Source organism: Macaca fascicularis, chromosome 20 (assembly GCF_037993035.2).
Source record: "Macaca fascicularis isolate 582-1 chromosome 20, T2T-MFA8v1.1".
Classification (NCBI taxonomy): Eukaryota; Metazoa; Chordata; class Mammalia; order Primates; family Cercopithecidae; genus Macaca; species Macaca fascicularis.
The window spans coordinates 46,207,501-46,222,675 of record NC_088394.1 but is presented as its reverse complement, the minus strand read 5'-3'; the positions used below and the strand labels follow the sequence as shown (position 1 = coordinate 46,222,675).

Here is a 15,175-nt window from a genome sequence, read left to right as displayed (position 1 = left end):
CACCAACTGTGTGACTCAGGCAATTCTTCACCCTCTCTGGGCCTGACTCCCCCAGGGCAGGAAAGGCCTCCAGGGTCTCTGAAGTCCCTTCCCACTCAGACCAGCAGAGAAGCCAGTCACAGAGAGGTCAGTGGGAGAGGCCTCTCCCACCTGGAGCTCAGCGGGCCACCGATAGAGCCCAGCGAGGCGTCACTGCCTAGCCTGGCCTCTTGTCCCAACAGCAAGCCTAAAGCCACCACCTGGCCCGGAGGCCCCCAGTTTGGCCTCCACGACACCAGCTCGAAAAGCGCCTAACCCCAAACCAAGGCGCTAAGACCCTCACTTTCCCGAGGCTTCCTGAGAACCTGACCCAGGCCTACGGGGCACGAGAGACGCAGAGGGGACTGCCTCGTGAAGCCGCACCAGGAGTCCGGAAGAGCCCTGCTGCAGGGGAAGCAGCCCCACCCGGCCTCCCCAACCAACCACAGCCCCAGCTTCCGGCCCTGCACCCACACAGGGGCTCAAGAGCCCTCGCCACGGCTGTCCCTGGAGCCCAAGCCCCCATTCCTGGTCACTCACTCCTTCCTTCCACAAATCCTGCCCTTACGGAGCTATTGGGCACAGGAGGTCACTGTGATGGAGTCTCAGGCCACAAGAGCCCCATGGCCCCGGAAACCAGGCCTCCCACACCTACCCAGGACCCCCCAGAACACCAAGCCCGATCTCTGCTCACCCCTTGGCCAAAAAACGCCTCCAGAACTTCCCAGGCCTCCTCTGTGGCTGCGTGATTTGGCTGATTTCGGTTCCCCAAACAAGCCCCACCCTTTCATCTCCAGCTCCGGCAGTCTGAAAACACGCCCACCTCCTCACCTCCAAACGCCTTCTGCCTGGTGAACTCCTGCCCGCCCTTCAGGGCCAACCTGAGCTGCCACCTCTTCCCGGAAGGCTGCCTGGTCCCCTCCCAGTCTGGCCTTGTTCCTTAGCTTCCCCAGGGCCTGCACCTCCCACAGAAGCACAGGCCGCCCTGACCTGTTACTACCTGGCTGCACGTCCAGCCATGCACTACCTAGCTCCCAGGATCTAATCCTGCCTGGTACGCGGGGACGTCAAACCCCATACTCCACAGACGGTGGGGTACAGCCAGCACTGAACTGGCAGCTAAGGACTGGGTCCCAACCCTGGAGTCCCCAGTCCCATCTGAGCTCTGGCAGGTGACCTGCCTCTCAGGACTCAGTTTCTCACCTGAGCAATGGGGATGCAACCCTTCTCTCTGCTCCATGGCCTATTCTAGCAGTGAAATGACCTCATAGCTATAAAACCTCATAAACCCAGAACCACTGCACATGGAAGGGGGCCCATCCTGCCACCAGGAAAGAGGCCACTTGTTGGCGCCACCAGACCTCCATCTGCCAAGTGCCACTGAGCTCCCGCCTGCAGCAGGTGCAGGGTGAGGCGCTGCTGCTGCTACAACCAACAAGACAGGCACTGGTGCCCTGAGGAGCCCACGCCAGGAGGAAGGCAGAGTGTCATAAACGAGCCAAGTGAGGAAAAGAAATGCCAGGGCAGGGCAGTAGGGAAGGAAGGAAAGCATGGTGGTTGGGAGCACAAGCTCTGAGATCCAACAGCAGGCTGTGAATCTCGGCTCCACCGTGGAGGAGCTGTGTGACCTTGGGCATGTTCCTGAACCTCTCTGGGCCTCAGTTTCCTAACCCACAGAATGGACTGGTAACAATACCCAGTTCTCAGGGGCTTAACGTAGACGTGGGCACACAGCAAGTGCCATCACCCAGGGCCACCCCAGTCGGCTCCAGACACCAGGGTGAGCAGGCTGAGAAATCATGACATAAACCGGTACTGGGGACACACTTCAGTACCAGGGTCTCAGCCTCACCTCCTGCCCGCCCCCAAAGGGCAGCTCTGCTCTTGTACCCGTGCTCAGGAGAGCTGAGCCTGACAAAGGGATATGGAAGTGCAGGTCCCTGCCCCCAGGGGACGGAGCAGTGTCTCCAGGGAGTCTTGATATATCAAAAGAGGCCACTTCCCATGAGCCCGGGCCCCCTTAAAATAGCTCCTTCACACAACTTAAAAGGGTTCCTCCTCCCAGCCAGATGGGGTACCTACCGGAGACAGGCTTGGGGGGCCCAGGAGCCAGATGCACACACACAGAAGGAGGTCTCATCCCAGCCTATACCAGCACCCTGGACCCCTGCTCCAGCGAGGAGATGCACAGGAGGAGGGCGACCCAGACCCTGAAGAACAGCAGCAGGACCATGACAAGCCCACAAGACTGGCCCCCAGTCCACACCCTCCCATGAGTGAGGCGAAGGGGCGTGCTTGTGAGTGGGGCAGGGCCTGCCGCTCCAACATAACTCCCACCAGGAAGACACACCAGCCCTGAGGCTGCAGAGCTCCCTGGGCCTCAGTTTCCCCATCTGTGCAGAGCAGCTGCACCCCAGCGTCCTAGGCTTCTCCCTGCCCAGCCAGTCGGTGACTCCAGGAAGCAATGACCTCAGTGAGCTGTGCCCAAGGCAGTGTGACTGAGTTGTTTCAGAGGCCAGCATGAGGAAAGCTGACCAGTTACAGGGGCAGGAAGGGCCTGGGGCGTGGAAGACAAAGCACCCTGATCAGGGTGCCCTGGGTCCAGTGGCCTCCAGGCATCCGGGCCCTAGAAGGCAGGTGGTGGCACCACCCACTGCAGGTCCCTTCTGCCTCCCGGGAACACGAGCTCCTCCCCAGGGGACAGGCCTGTGTCTGAGGGTCATGGCCGCTCCTTCTGCCCCGTCACCTCCAGTAGGTCCCAATGCCCAGGGAGGAGGCAAGAGCCTGGGGCCAGGAAACACAACTGGAAACTGGGGTGCCTGCACCAAAGACCTCCTTTGGCTTCCCTTTCCTTCAGGCCCAGTCGTGGGGTCATCCTTCCAGTGGTCAGCGGTGGTGGAGGAGACAGGGACATAAACGGAGGAATGGCAAGAAGAGGGTATCCCGGCATCCCTCGGGTTCTAGCCACAGCAAGAGAGGGGCTCAAAGCAAGGCCAAGGGGGTGGGGGAGGTGGCTGAGTGAACGGCTTAGGAGCAGAGCCAGCTGGGTCCCCTCATCTCCCCATGCTGGAGGACCCCTGAAGGAGGCCCTCACCTGGGGTCACAGCCAAGCAGCGGTTGGGGGGAAAGCCCCAGGCAGCAGGAACTGTGGGGGCCAAGGGCGGGAAAGGGGCAGGAGAGAGCCAAGCTGGGGGTGAAAATGTCAGGGAGGCTGGCCCAGAGCGGATGATGGGGACAAGCAGCGGGAGTTGGGAGGGAAGTCAGGCCCGGTCTGGGAGGGCCTCACAAGCCAGGAGAAACTGACCAGATGGCTGTGCTCGAGAACAGGGGGGACCTTCTCCCAGGCTCAAGGTCAGCCGTCCCCACCCCATCCTAACGCAGAGTCTGCTCAAGTTCATCTCGGCAGCACTGGTCTGTGCTGTGCTCAGAAAATGCCTGTGAAATTGGCCCATCGAAGAGGACAGGCCAGGTGTGGTGGCTCATGCCTGTAACCCCAGCACTTTGGGAGGTCAAGGTGGGAGGATATCTTGAGCCCAGGAGGTCGAGGCTGCTGTGAGCTACGATCAGGCCACTGCACCCCAGTCTGGGCAACAGAGCCAGATCCTGTCAAAATAAAAAATGAGACAGCAGGTGGCAGCAGGAAAGCACAGTCCTAGATGTTCCAAGGAAAAGGCCACCGAAGAGGAATGGAGCTCTAGTCCCAGACTAACCGCCTAACCCTTCTCTACCCCAATATTGGTCCCTTCTAGAAAGGCTTCCAGGCTTCCAAGGGAGAGCGGGGAATGGAGGATGCTTCGGCCAAGCAGGTCTGCACTCAGGGTTGGGCAATGCCCTAGCCATGATGTGGCCAGCTGAGAAATCCATGGGCAGCAGCAGGTCAGGCTAGATGCCTATGGCAAGCCGGGCAACACTGTGCCACTGTCCTTGGTGGGGAGGGGGCCACTGGACAGATGAGGGGGCTGGCGGGATCCCCAGCACACACAGCTGGAGGGACTCCAGCCACTGCGTGGCAACCTCTCAGCCTGGGCACACTAGTCTCCGGTGCCTGGGAAGGGTTTTCACCCAGCTAGCCCTCCCATTAACCTACCTGAGCCCTGCCGTCAGCCCCATTTTACAGATAAGGAAACTGAGGAACAGAGAAAATGATTAGCCCAAGGGATGCAGGTGACAGGGAGGCTGTTCAGCTCAGCCCTGCCAGCCTGCACCTCCCCGGCTCCCCCAGGAGGTCCAGTCTCCCACCCAAGGCAGGACAAGGCAGAGGAGAGCCTCGTGACACCGACAGTGACGAGCACTTCCACTTAGGTAGTGCCTCCGCTGTGCCAGGCGCAGAGTGTGCATCAGCTCGTTTAATCTTTACAACCACCTGATGCAGGGGGTACCTTTACCAACCCATTTCACAGATGCAAGAAACAGGCTCCACCCCTTGTTCATCTCACACGCTGTTGGGAGGAGGCAGAGCAGAGCTGGAACTTGGGCCACCGGACCAGAGCACAGTCCAGTTCTGCCTGCAGGCAGGGGGCTGGACCGGATAACTTCTGGAAGACCCCTGCTTCTCTGGCTCGTGTTCGGATGTGGTCTCATTCTCTAGTTCCAACTAACTTCCAGCTCTTGGCTACATGTGTCTGTCTATCTGTCTGTCTATCTATCTATCTATCTATCTATCTATCTATCTATCTATCTATCTATCTATCTATCTATCTGAGACAGGGTCTTGCTCTATCACCCAGAGTGGAGTACAGTGGCACAATCTCAGCTCACTGCAGCCTCCACCTCCTGGGCTCAAGCAATCCTCCTGCCTCAGCCTCCTGAGCAGCTGGGACTACAGGCATGCACCACCATGCTAGATAATATTTGTATTTTTTTGTAGAGTTGGGGTTGTGCCATGTAGCCTAGGTTGGTCTCAAACTCTTGAGCTCAAGCGATCTGCCCACTTCAGCCTTCCAAAGTGCTGGGACTGCAGGTGTGAAACATGGTGCCTGGCCACACGTGTCTTTTAAAAAGTAGTAAATGCCTCCCCCGCACTCCATGAAAGGCTAGAATGGGCTGCTTTGATACAGGCATCCACTGTGACCCACTCTGCATGCTCCCTCAAAGACCGGGAACTTTCTCCAGTGGGGTTAAGCACTGCCCTCTCCCTGGGCAGTGGGAGAGGTGGGAGAGGGGATGCTTCGCCACCTCAGTATGAACAAGTCCACATCCTCTTCCTCCAGGACAGCAGGAAGGAGGCAAGGAGCGGTGCTGAGGGACAGGCCATCCGGCCACCTCTGTGACCCTTGCAATGAAAGGGAGTGGACAAACCGCCTACCTCCCGGCTAAGGCACGACCCAACCACATGTCCAGGAAAGCACGTGAGACAGCCCACCCTGGCCCAACCACGGAGGAGGCCTCTTCCTACCACTTCCCTCCCGCAGTGGGCCCAGCGAAGGCCAGGCACAGGGCGGGGTAGAGGAGGCCCTCACAGGAGCCCAATTCCTCATCCTCCCAGCAAGGACTACCCCCATGAATCCCTCAGCACCAACCAGAGCCCCTGTTCTCAGCTTTGCCCCATCTGATGTCGCCAAAAACACAGTGTCCTGGCCCTGACTCCAGGCTCAAACGTGGCAGCAGACCACACTGTGGTGGGCACAACTGGATGCCTGGGGACTGATCTGCTGGGTGATTCACGACAGACAGCCCCTCTGGGTTGTCTATCCTCTGTAAACTGGAGGTGATTGTCACCTACCACATGGAGCGGTGGAGGAGGTAGGGAATGGGTCAAATCAGTAGCTATACACTGTAGAGTGGGGTGCATGTCCCCAGTGCAACCACCGAGTCAGACTTTTGTCTCTTTTTAAAAATTTATTTATTTGAGACAGGGTCTCATTCTGTCATCCAGGCAGTGGCACAGTCATGGCTCACTACAGCCTCCAACGTCTGGGCTCAAAGGATCCTCCTGCCTTAGCCTCCCAAGTAGCTGGGACTATAGGCACATGCCACTACACCTGGCTAATTTTTGTATTTTTTGTAGAGACGAGGTTTCGCCATGTTGCCCAGGCTGGTCTCGAACCCCTGGGCTCAAGTGATCTGCCCACGTTGGCCTCCCAAAGTGCTGGGACGTCTTCTCTTTTTGAGACTCTCCTGTGGCCTGTCCCGAGGCCGCACTCCAGACCACCTTCTACTGCCTGAGCTCTCCCTGCACCCACCTCCATGGCCTCAAGCAAACTTCCCTCAAGCAGACCTAGTCCTGGCAAAGAGATTCTGCAATACCAGCTTCACCCTCATCGCTAGGAAAACAGCTGCTGGTAAACAGCTGCTTCTTTCATGAAAACAGCACTAGAGGGCTGGGCGTGGGGCTCATGCTTGTAATCCCAGCACTTTGGAAGGCTGAGGCAGTAAGATTGCCTGAGTTCATGAATTCAAGGTTTCAGTGAGCTATGACCACTCCACTGCACTCCAGGCTGGGTGACAGAGTGAGACCCTGTCTTTTAAAAAAAAAAAAAAGAAAGAAAGAAAAAAAAGAGACTGGGGGTGGTGGACTGGGGGTGGTGGCTCACACCTATAATCCCAGCACTTTGGGAGGTCGAGGTGGGTGGATCATTTGAAGTCAGGAGTTCGAGAGCAGCCTGGCCAACATGGTGAAACCCCGTCTTTACTAAAAATACAAAAATTAGCCAGGTGTGGTGGCGCGGTACCTGTAGTCCCAGCTACTCAGGAGGCTGAGGCAGGAGGATGGCTTAAGCCCAGGAGGCAAAGGTGACAGTGACCCGAGAGGGCACCACTGCACTCCAGCCTGGGCAATAGACAGAGACTCCATCTCAAAAAAATAAAATAAAATAAATAAAAATAAGAAAGAAAGAAAATACCACTGGAGAGCTACCTCCACAAAGTTCACACCTTCCCTTCTGAAGGCCACAGAATCTGGAACAATCTGAGAGCCTCCCCTCCCCCATACCCTGCACCAGGAGCTGCAGGTAAACCTCGGGAACCCAGGGCCTCTGGAGGTGGGAAGACAGACAGCTGGGTGGGAAGTGAAGGCTGTGCACAAACGCCTTCCTGAGCTGCAGCCCCCCTCAGCCTCCTGCACTTCCTGCAGGGCCGGCACTTGGCACTTCCTCTAAAATTGGCTGGCTTATCACTTTTGTGCCTTCTTTGGCCTCGTCCAAGACAATAATACAGTCAAGACGTCACAATGTCAATGTCCTAGTTACAGATTTTTTTTCCCTAAGACAAATACTTAGATTTTAAATGTGTCCTTCCATCTACAGGCTAGAACCCCCTGCGATTCCCCGGGCAGCCGGGTCCTCACTCCGAGAAACACTGATGTTGAGTCCACCCCTCACAGCCTCCACCTGCACGTGGGTGACGCTAGTGAAGGCCCACGGTCACACAGCTCTTCCAGACACATCCAGCCCACACTGGCTGCCTGTCCAGGCCTTGGAGCCAGGGCCCCTGTCGCAGGCGGCCCAGCCTGGCCCCCACCTCCAGGCCCTCGGCTTCCTCCTCCTGGCCCTCCCTTCTTCCCTTCAGCAATGGCTGGCCAGGAAGGAAGCCCCCAGCCCCAGACGTCCCTGCCCTTGATCCTGCTGTGATGACACAAAGAAGAGGCAACTGCCTCACCCTCTGTGTACACATGTTTAGATGAATGCATAGAAAGTTCCAGAAAGACCCACTCCAGATGGCCCACGAGGTCCCTGGGGGATGGAGGACACGCGCTGCAGGGAAAGGGAAAGCAGTCTGCTTCTCGGAGGCATCTTGGTTCGCCGACCCTCAGGCATGCACCCCTTTCAGAGGTTTTGTTTGTTCGTTGTTTTATAATTTCATAAAATTAGTTGAATTGCCGTTCCCTTGCCAATGTTTCCTTTCATTGAGAAAAGTCATGTGTGCCTGTAAATGTAAAATTACACCCTCGAGAAGGAGTGTGGACATTTGAGAGTCTGTGGTTCCTAGAATTCCAGATGGAACGGGCCAGATGCACAACATCGAGATCACAATCGCACTTTCTTGTCAGGCTGGGAAAAGCCAGTGACAAGTCGCCTCTGGTCCCCTGTTGAGGGGTCGCCTCTCCCAGCCGTCTGCCCAGTAGGCTCCCGGAGCCTCCTCCTTCTCCAGCCCAGACCCTGCCCAGTGCACTCCCAGGCCAGGCTGCCGGGTGAGCTGCTTCCCACCCACCGTCCAGCCCCGTCTCCGGGGGCTCAAGCCGCCAGGACTGGTGACACTCCATCCCCACACCCCGCTTTTACCTGGCTCTCCTCCTGGGCCCCAGCAGCTGGCCAGGGTCTGCAGGGAGGTGGCCCGGCCCTCGCCTGCCCTTCCTCAGACGCGTCCAGGCTCACCCATCCGAAGGCTCCTTCCACGCTACCTAATGAGAGTGAGTCACATCTGGGACCCACCACTTCCTGCTCTGGCGGCGGCGGCAGCAAGGCTAAGGCACAGCCCGCAGCCCAGCTTCTCAGGGTATGCAGGGCCCCCTCCCCCAGCCACAGTGTTGCTCTCTGCAGCCTGGGAGCTGCCAGGACTGGGAGCTATCGGGCTCCAATGACTTCACGGAAATTTGACGCTTGAAGCTGGAACAATTTTGAAAAAAAAAAAAATATAATAATAAAACAAGCACCAAAAACCTCCATTAGAAGCCTCAAGACAACTGTTCGAAGTGGGGAGCAAATGCATCCTTAATGAACAATTAGCAATTAGCCGCCTGACCTGAGCCTCCTGCGGGCTCTGACGCTCACAGACAGGCCTCCGCGCCTTCCCAGGACTCAATTTCCCTGTCTATGTAGTAAGGTGGCCCCGTCCACCTCTGAGAGGAGCCCAGGAGATGGCCTGAGAGGTCAAAGATCTTCCAGTCCAGCCCACTGCCTCTCCATCTCACCTGCGCTCCCACACTGAGAGCAGGGCAGGGGTGGGCCCATCCTTGGGGCTCCTATTCCAAAACCAGAGTCCCTGGAGAACCCCAGCATCCCTTGGCACCATGAGGCCAGGAACCAAACCCCAGCACCCCTTCTGCTGTGCCAGGCCTCAGTTTCCCCACTGGGATCATGGGGCGCTCAGTGGTGAGGGAGCAAATCAGGAGAGGCTGGGAGGAGGGAGTGGAAACTCCCAAATCAGAGGGGGAGGCGTCCAGCCAGCTGGCCACAGCAGCACCTGGTCCTCAGGGAGCCCTTCTGAGCATGTGATTGGCATCCTGGGATTACGAGCTCTTCAAAGCAAGGGTGTACCTCCTCCACCTCCTACATCCAGGGTCAGAAACACCTCCTTCCAGCCCCTGTACTTTCCTCCATCATAGCACCTCTGTGCTGTGACCATTGGTTGCTGATCTGTCTTTCCTAGGTTATATCCTTGGGGAGGGCAGAGTTGGGAGGACAGCTGTAATGTCAACAGCTGTGTCCCCAGCATCCAGCCCCAGCTGGTCACAGAGTAGACATCCCACGCGTACCGATCAGGTGGAACTGAACATGATAAGTACTGTCTCTGTGCCAGGCCCCTGCAGGGGACTAGCAGGTGACCTAAGGTCTGCCATCTGGTGGAGACAGGCACAGGACTCACACAGGGCTCCAGGCTGCTCCAGAGGCCACAGGAGGGAGTGGGAGACCTCAGGGGAGCCTCCCCATCAGTGTCGCCCTCCTATCAGCAAATGTCTCCCCAGCTTGGGTGTCCCAGAGCAGAGAAGGAATAGACATCATCATCATCAACAGAGGGGAAAGACAAGCTGCTGACTAGGAAAATCACATCCTATATAACTGACAAAAGACTCCTCCCAAGCGTATATAAAGATCTCCCAGGCCGGGCACGGTGGCTCACACCTGTAATCCCAGCACTTTGGGAGGCTGAGGTGGGCGGATCACCTGATGTCAGGAGTTCAAAACCAGCCTGGCCAACATGGCAAAATCCCGTTTCTAATAAAAGCACAAAAATTAGCCAGGCGTGGTGGCATATGCCTGTAATAATCTCAGCTACTTGGGAGGTTAAGGCAGGAGAATTGCTTGAACCTGGGAGGCGGAGGCTGCAGTGAGCCGAGATCACGCCACTGCACTCCAGCCTGGGCAACAGAGTGAGACTCTGTCTCAGAAAAAAAAAAAAAAAAAAAAAAAAAAACCTCCCACAAACCAATATGAAAAAGACAAATGGCCCGATTAAAAGATGAACAGGAGACTTACACAGGTACTTTGACAAAGAGGATGCCAAAATGACCAATAAGCACATGAAAAAGGCACTCAACACCATTAGTCACCAGCAAATTAAAACCATATAGAGATTCCACCGTATCACTAGAATGGCTAAAATTAAAATGAAAATACCAAGTGTTGACAAGGAGGAGGAGCAGCTCTTCACTCTCATGTACTGCTGGTGGGAATGTAAAATGGAGCCACGATGATGAAAACTGCCTGGCAGTGTGGACAAAAGCAAACCATATGCTTCCCCAATGACTCAGCAACTCAATCTCAGGTATTTACCCAAAAGAAATGAGTACACATGTCCACAAATGACTTCTATCCAAGTGTTCAGAGAAGCTTTCATCCTAACAGTCAAACTGCAAACCCAAACATCCTGCAATGAGTAAATGGATAAACAAATTTTCATATATTCACACAACAGAAAATTACTCAGCCGTGAAAAGGAACGGATCACTGCTAACACACAGCATGAATGAATATCTGAGACAGCAAGGAGAGTGAAAGACCCGCCCACAAAAGACACATTCAGCACGTTTCCATTTATATGAAACTTCAGAAATGATGAAACTAGTCTACGGCGACAGACAGCAAGACAGCGGTTGCCTCTAGGGAGGCCGCTGATTGGGCACACAGGGACCTTCTGGGGGCTGAGGAGTTATAAATCTCCCTCTGGGTGCTGGTTACATAAGCAAGTGCCTAAGTACACCCATTACCCTGTACATTGAAGGTTTGTGCACTCGCCTGTATGTAAATTACCCGTCCATTTTTAAATGGGTATTGAGTGATACCCGTTTGTGTATGCGGGAGGGCATGGTGCTGGATGCTCAGTAGATTCAGGAAACAGAACAGATCTGACCTGGCCCGTGGGCGAGAGGCTGATGAGACACATGATCAAACCCTGAGGAAAGCTCGGTGTGGAGATGGAGCCGCTGGGGGAGATATCAGGGGGCCAAGGGGAAAGGGCATAGGAGGCAGGGCAAGTCCAGGGGAATGGCAGGCGGGGAGCGACCCACCCTGACCAACATTTCTGCAAGATGATCTTGGCTTGAGAAAAGGGGTGGCTTGGAGAGGGCACATGTGGATGTCTGGACACAGGAAGGGGGTTCCCCACTGCCTGCTGGGAGCTGATGGGGCCCTGGGCTTTCCAGCATCAGCCACAGAGCAGGGAGTGTGTGAAGATAAACTGGCCATACAGCAGGGGCTGTGTGATAACGAACCCTGCAGTTTGATACTGAAAGGGGCACAGTAAACCCTGCCATTTGATAACCAAGATTCCTGTCCCACTGAGCAACACCTCCTGCCCTCCCAGGCCGCCCTCCCAGCTCTCTCCTTGGAAGATGTGGCGGTGAGTCTCTTCCCTGCTGGAGCCTGAGAACTGCCTCACACTAGCTGCTCCCTGCAGCCCCAGCCACCAGCCACCATTGGACACCCCACCCCTCATGCGGTCTAGGAGGTCCCAGCAGGCAGGATCTCAGCACCTACAGGTCAAGGCTCCCTGGGATCCGCACAGGCATCACCCAGGACTTGACACACACAGCCTCATGGCACTCACTGGCAGCGCTGAGGAAGGCTCTGCTATCATCGCTCTGTAGAAGGCACCAAGGCTCAGAGACACCACATTGCTGGCCCAAGCACACACAGCTATGAAAAGGCAGAGCCAGGATTCAAGCTCAGGTCTACCTGACTTCACAACCCATGCTCCCGACCCTCCCTGGGAACAAGGACAAGCTTCCATTGGGGATAGGCTAACCCCATTACAAGGTAATGAGCATGGTGGATGCCCTCACTCAAGATGTCCCAGCCCTGGCACACAGTGCTCCCAAGTCTGCTGAACAAACTCCCTCTTTCCTAAAACTCCTCCAAAGAAGGGCAACCTTGGGCTTTCAAAGCATGAGACAGGGAAGGCTGGTTTCTGCTCGGCAGAGGTGCCAGGGCACACAGCACGGCCCCGATCCTTTCCTGTCCCACTCAGCAACCCCCATCTCTTCCCTGGTCCTGGGGACACAAAACTGACTTGGACATAGTTTCCTTTCATGCAAGTTCCTAGGCTGGGAGGAGGTAAGAGGTGCCCACCAAAGGCATGGCATAAAGCTCTGGGGAGAAGCCGGCAGGGCATGGTGGCTCACGCCTGTAATCTCAGTTCTTTGGGAGGCTAAGGATGGGGGATCACTTGAGGCCAGGAGTTCGAGACCAGCCTGGCCAACATGGTGAAACCCCATCTCTACTAAAAATACAAAAATTAGGCCGGTCGCGGTGGCTCACGCCTGTAATCCCAGCACTTTGGGAGGCCGAGGCGGGCGGATCACAAGGTCAGGAGATCGAGACCACCGTGAAACCCCGTCTCTACTAAAAATACAAAAAATTAGCCGGGCACAGTGGCGGGCGCCTGTAGTCCCAGCTACTCAGGAGGCTGAGGCAGGAGAATGGCATGAACCCGGGAGGCGGAGCTTGCAGTGAGCCAAGATGACACCACTGCACTCCAGCCTGGCTGACAGAGCGAGACTCCCTCTCAAAAAAAACAAAAAACAAAAAAAATTAGCCAGGCTTGGTGGCAGGTGCCTGAATCCCAGCTACTTGGGAGGCTGAGGTGGGAGGATCACTTGAGCCTAGGAAGCAAAGTTTGCAGTAAGCTGAGATCACACCACTGCACTCCAGCCTGGGTAGCAAAGTGAGACCCTGTCTCAAAAAAAAAAAAACAGATCTGAGGAGAAGTACCCAGCAGGGTCCAGGCATATGTGGCCCAGAGTTTAGAGGAGAAGGACCTCCTCCCCTGGGGAACGATGGGGGCCCAAGATAAGGCCATGAAACAGTCAGTAGGAGGGACTCAAACTGCAGCCAAAACAAGGCAGACAGTCAAGCTGTCAGTCAGCCAAGGGACAAATAATGCTGAGTGCTGAGCAAACAGCTTGGCCCTGCCGCACAAACCCAGATGTTGAGCCCTTACCGGAGGGAGGAAACCCTCAGCACCCAGTGGGCTTGGAACTCTGGGCACATCTCTGTAGGGGCCAGGGGGTATGAGAAGAAAAACCACCATCCAGGCCACAGTCACCTCTTCCTTCCCCTAAGGTCAGGGGTTCACGGCACCCAGAGGAGCCCTGGGAGGGTCTGAGCAATTGGACTGGCCACTCATCCCCAACCCCCCGCCTCGTCCTGGCGGGATGAAGAGGAGCCTTCAGGAAGGTCCTGTTACTATTCCTCTCTGAGAGCTCTGGAGTCAGGGGCTCTGGCGGAACTAGGGGACCCTGGTGGCTCAGGGAGCCCCCCTGTAAAGTCAGGAGATGTGGCCCACTCTGCTGGGAGCCCGTGAGGGGCTGTGAGAAATGCAGACAAGGCACACGGTGGGTGCTCGGTGCAAGCTGGCAGAGAGGAGGACAGCCAGGCATTCTCCCTGCTCTAAACCCTAGATCCCTAGGCTCTGCGACGTGCCTGCCTTCAAACACCTTCCATGGCTTGCCTGTGCCTCCAGAAGCAAGTCCTGCCTCCTCCTCCTGCCTCTCGGGGACCCCCACCTGGCCCAACTCACTTTTCCATCCTTCTCTCCCTCCACTTGCTACCCAGCTGCCTGACTCTTCCATGCATTTGCTCAGGCCTTAGTGCCCCTGGAATGCTCAAAATGCTACCAATCCTGCCAGGTACAGGTGCCACCTCTACCAGGAAGCCTTCCCCAGTGCCCCACCATCACCTCCTCTAGGCCACAATGCCACAGACCTTCCCTCAGGCCTCTCCAGAGAGGATGTCAGGTCCACTTTTGGTAACAGCTCCCTGTTCCTAAGGGGAACCAGCCCTGCAGGGGTGGATTCACGACCCGTGTATATTGAGGAATGGGTGTGAGACTCAGGTAGTCCTGTGAAATTCACTTTCGGGACTTTGTTAGGACTGTGGGAAAGTGTTCTCATTCAGTTGGCAGTAGGTGTGGGCTACGAGCCACTGGGGCCATCTTTGCTACAGTGGCAGTCAGCCTCCAGTGATGCTTGTCCCCTGGAACTCATGTCCATGAATGGTCCCCTCCCACACCACCTGTGTGGCCAATAAAATATTGTGGAAACCACAATGCGCGGCTTCTGAGATTGTGAAAGATATCACAGCTTCCACTCAGCTTTCCTTTGGATCACTCCCTCTAGGGGAAGCCAGACACCATGGTGCGAGGACACTCAAGCAGCGCCGAGGAGGGATCTGTGTGCGAGGAACCGAGGCCTCCCGCCAGCAGCCAGCACCAACCCACCCTTCATGTGACGAAGCCGCCTCAGAGGCAGACCCTCCAGCCCCAGTCAAGCATTCAGATGACTGCAGCTTGACAGGCAGCTTGATTGCAACCTCATCAGAGAACCCCAGCCAGAAGCACCCCGCTCAGCCTGAACTCCTGACCTACAGGAATTGTGAGGTAATTGGAGTAATTTGTTACACAGCAATAGATTACAAATACAACCTCTCTGTGGGAGAACTGGCCTGAAAAGGAAGCCAAGACAGAGAAATGGAGAGAGAAGCAGAGTCTTCATGATACCATTTGAGTCCCTGGATCCAGCCATGTCTGAATCCCCACAAAGTCTCAAGTCCTCTCTTTCTCCCTTTCCCTTTGGTTACTGTGGGTTTCTGGCACTTGCAGCTCAAAGAACCTGAACTTATTCATGCAGCACCCTCCCTGCTCCGGAGTGACTGAGAGCCCTGTCTTCTCCTCCACCAGACCCATCTGGCTGAGGGCAAGGACCACCTCTCCCCAGCACCACGGGCCCTCACGACATTTCTGCCAGATGGACCTGTACCAGATACTCCCAACAAGAACACAGCGCAGAAACATGGCACCCACTCAGTGCAGCCAGCAGTGTGAGCGCCCCCTCACCCCACGTGGGAGGACAGAGCAGGGCTGACTCCATGCGGTTTCATGCCCCCCAGCTCTTCCACACTTGGGACTGAGGTGAACTCCCCAGGGAGAGGGACTCAGAGGCACCACAGCTTGATAGAGCCACTCTCCTTCCTCCCAGACGCATCTTTCATGCTGGGAGGAGGGG

At 56.1% G+C, this 15,175-nt stretch overlaps 1 protein-coding gene across 8 annotated transcripts in view; it reads right to left on the bottom strand.

Annotated features, from left to right (window-relative positions):
- Nucleotides 1–15,175, bottom strand: part of ADCY7 (adenylate cyclase 7) — a 70,877-nt gene that overhangs the window by 41,088 nt on the left and 14,614 nt on the right. For 3 of the 8 annotated variants that reach the window (XM_065536752.2, XM_065536757.2, XM_065536758.2), the window contains exon 1: nt 8,238–8,374. The exons of 3 other annotated variants lie outside the window; for them this stretch is intronic. The gene's annotated coding sequence lies outside the window, so the exon portion shown is untranslated. Of the gene's footprint in view, nt 1–712; nt 781–8,237; nt 8,375–15,175 lie in introns of those variants that run through there. 2 more of the 8 variants (XM_065536753.2, XM_074027220.1) reach the window with 1 other exon arrangement.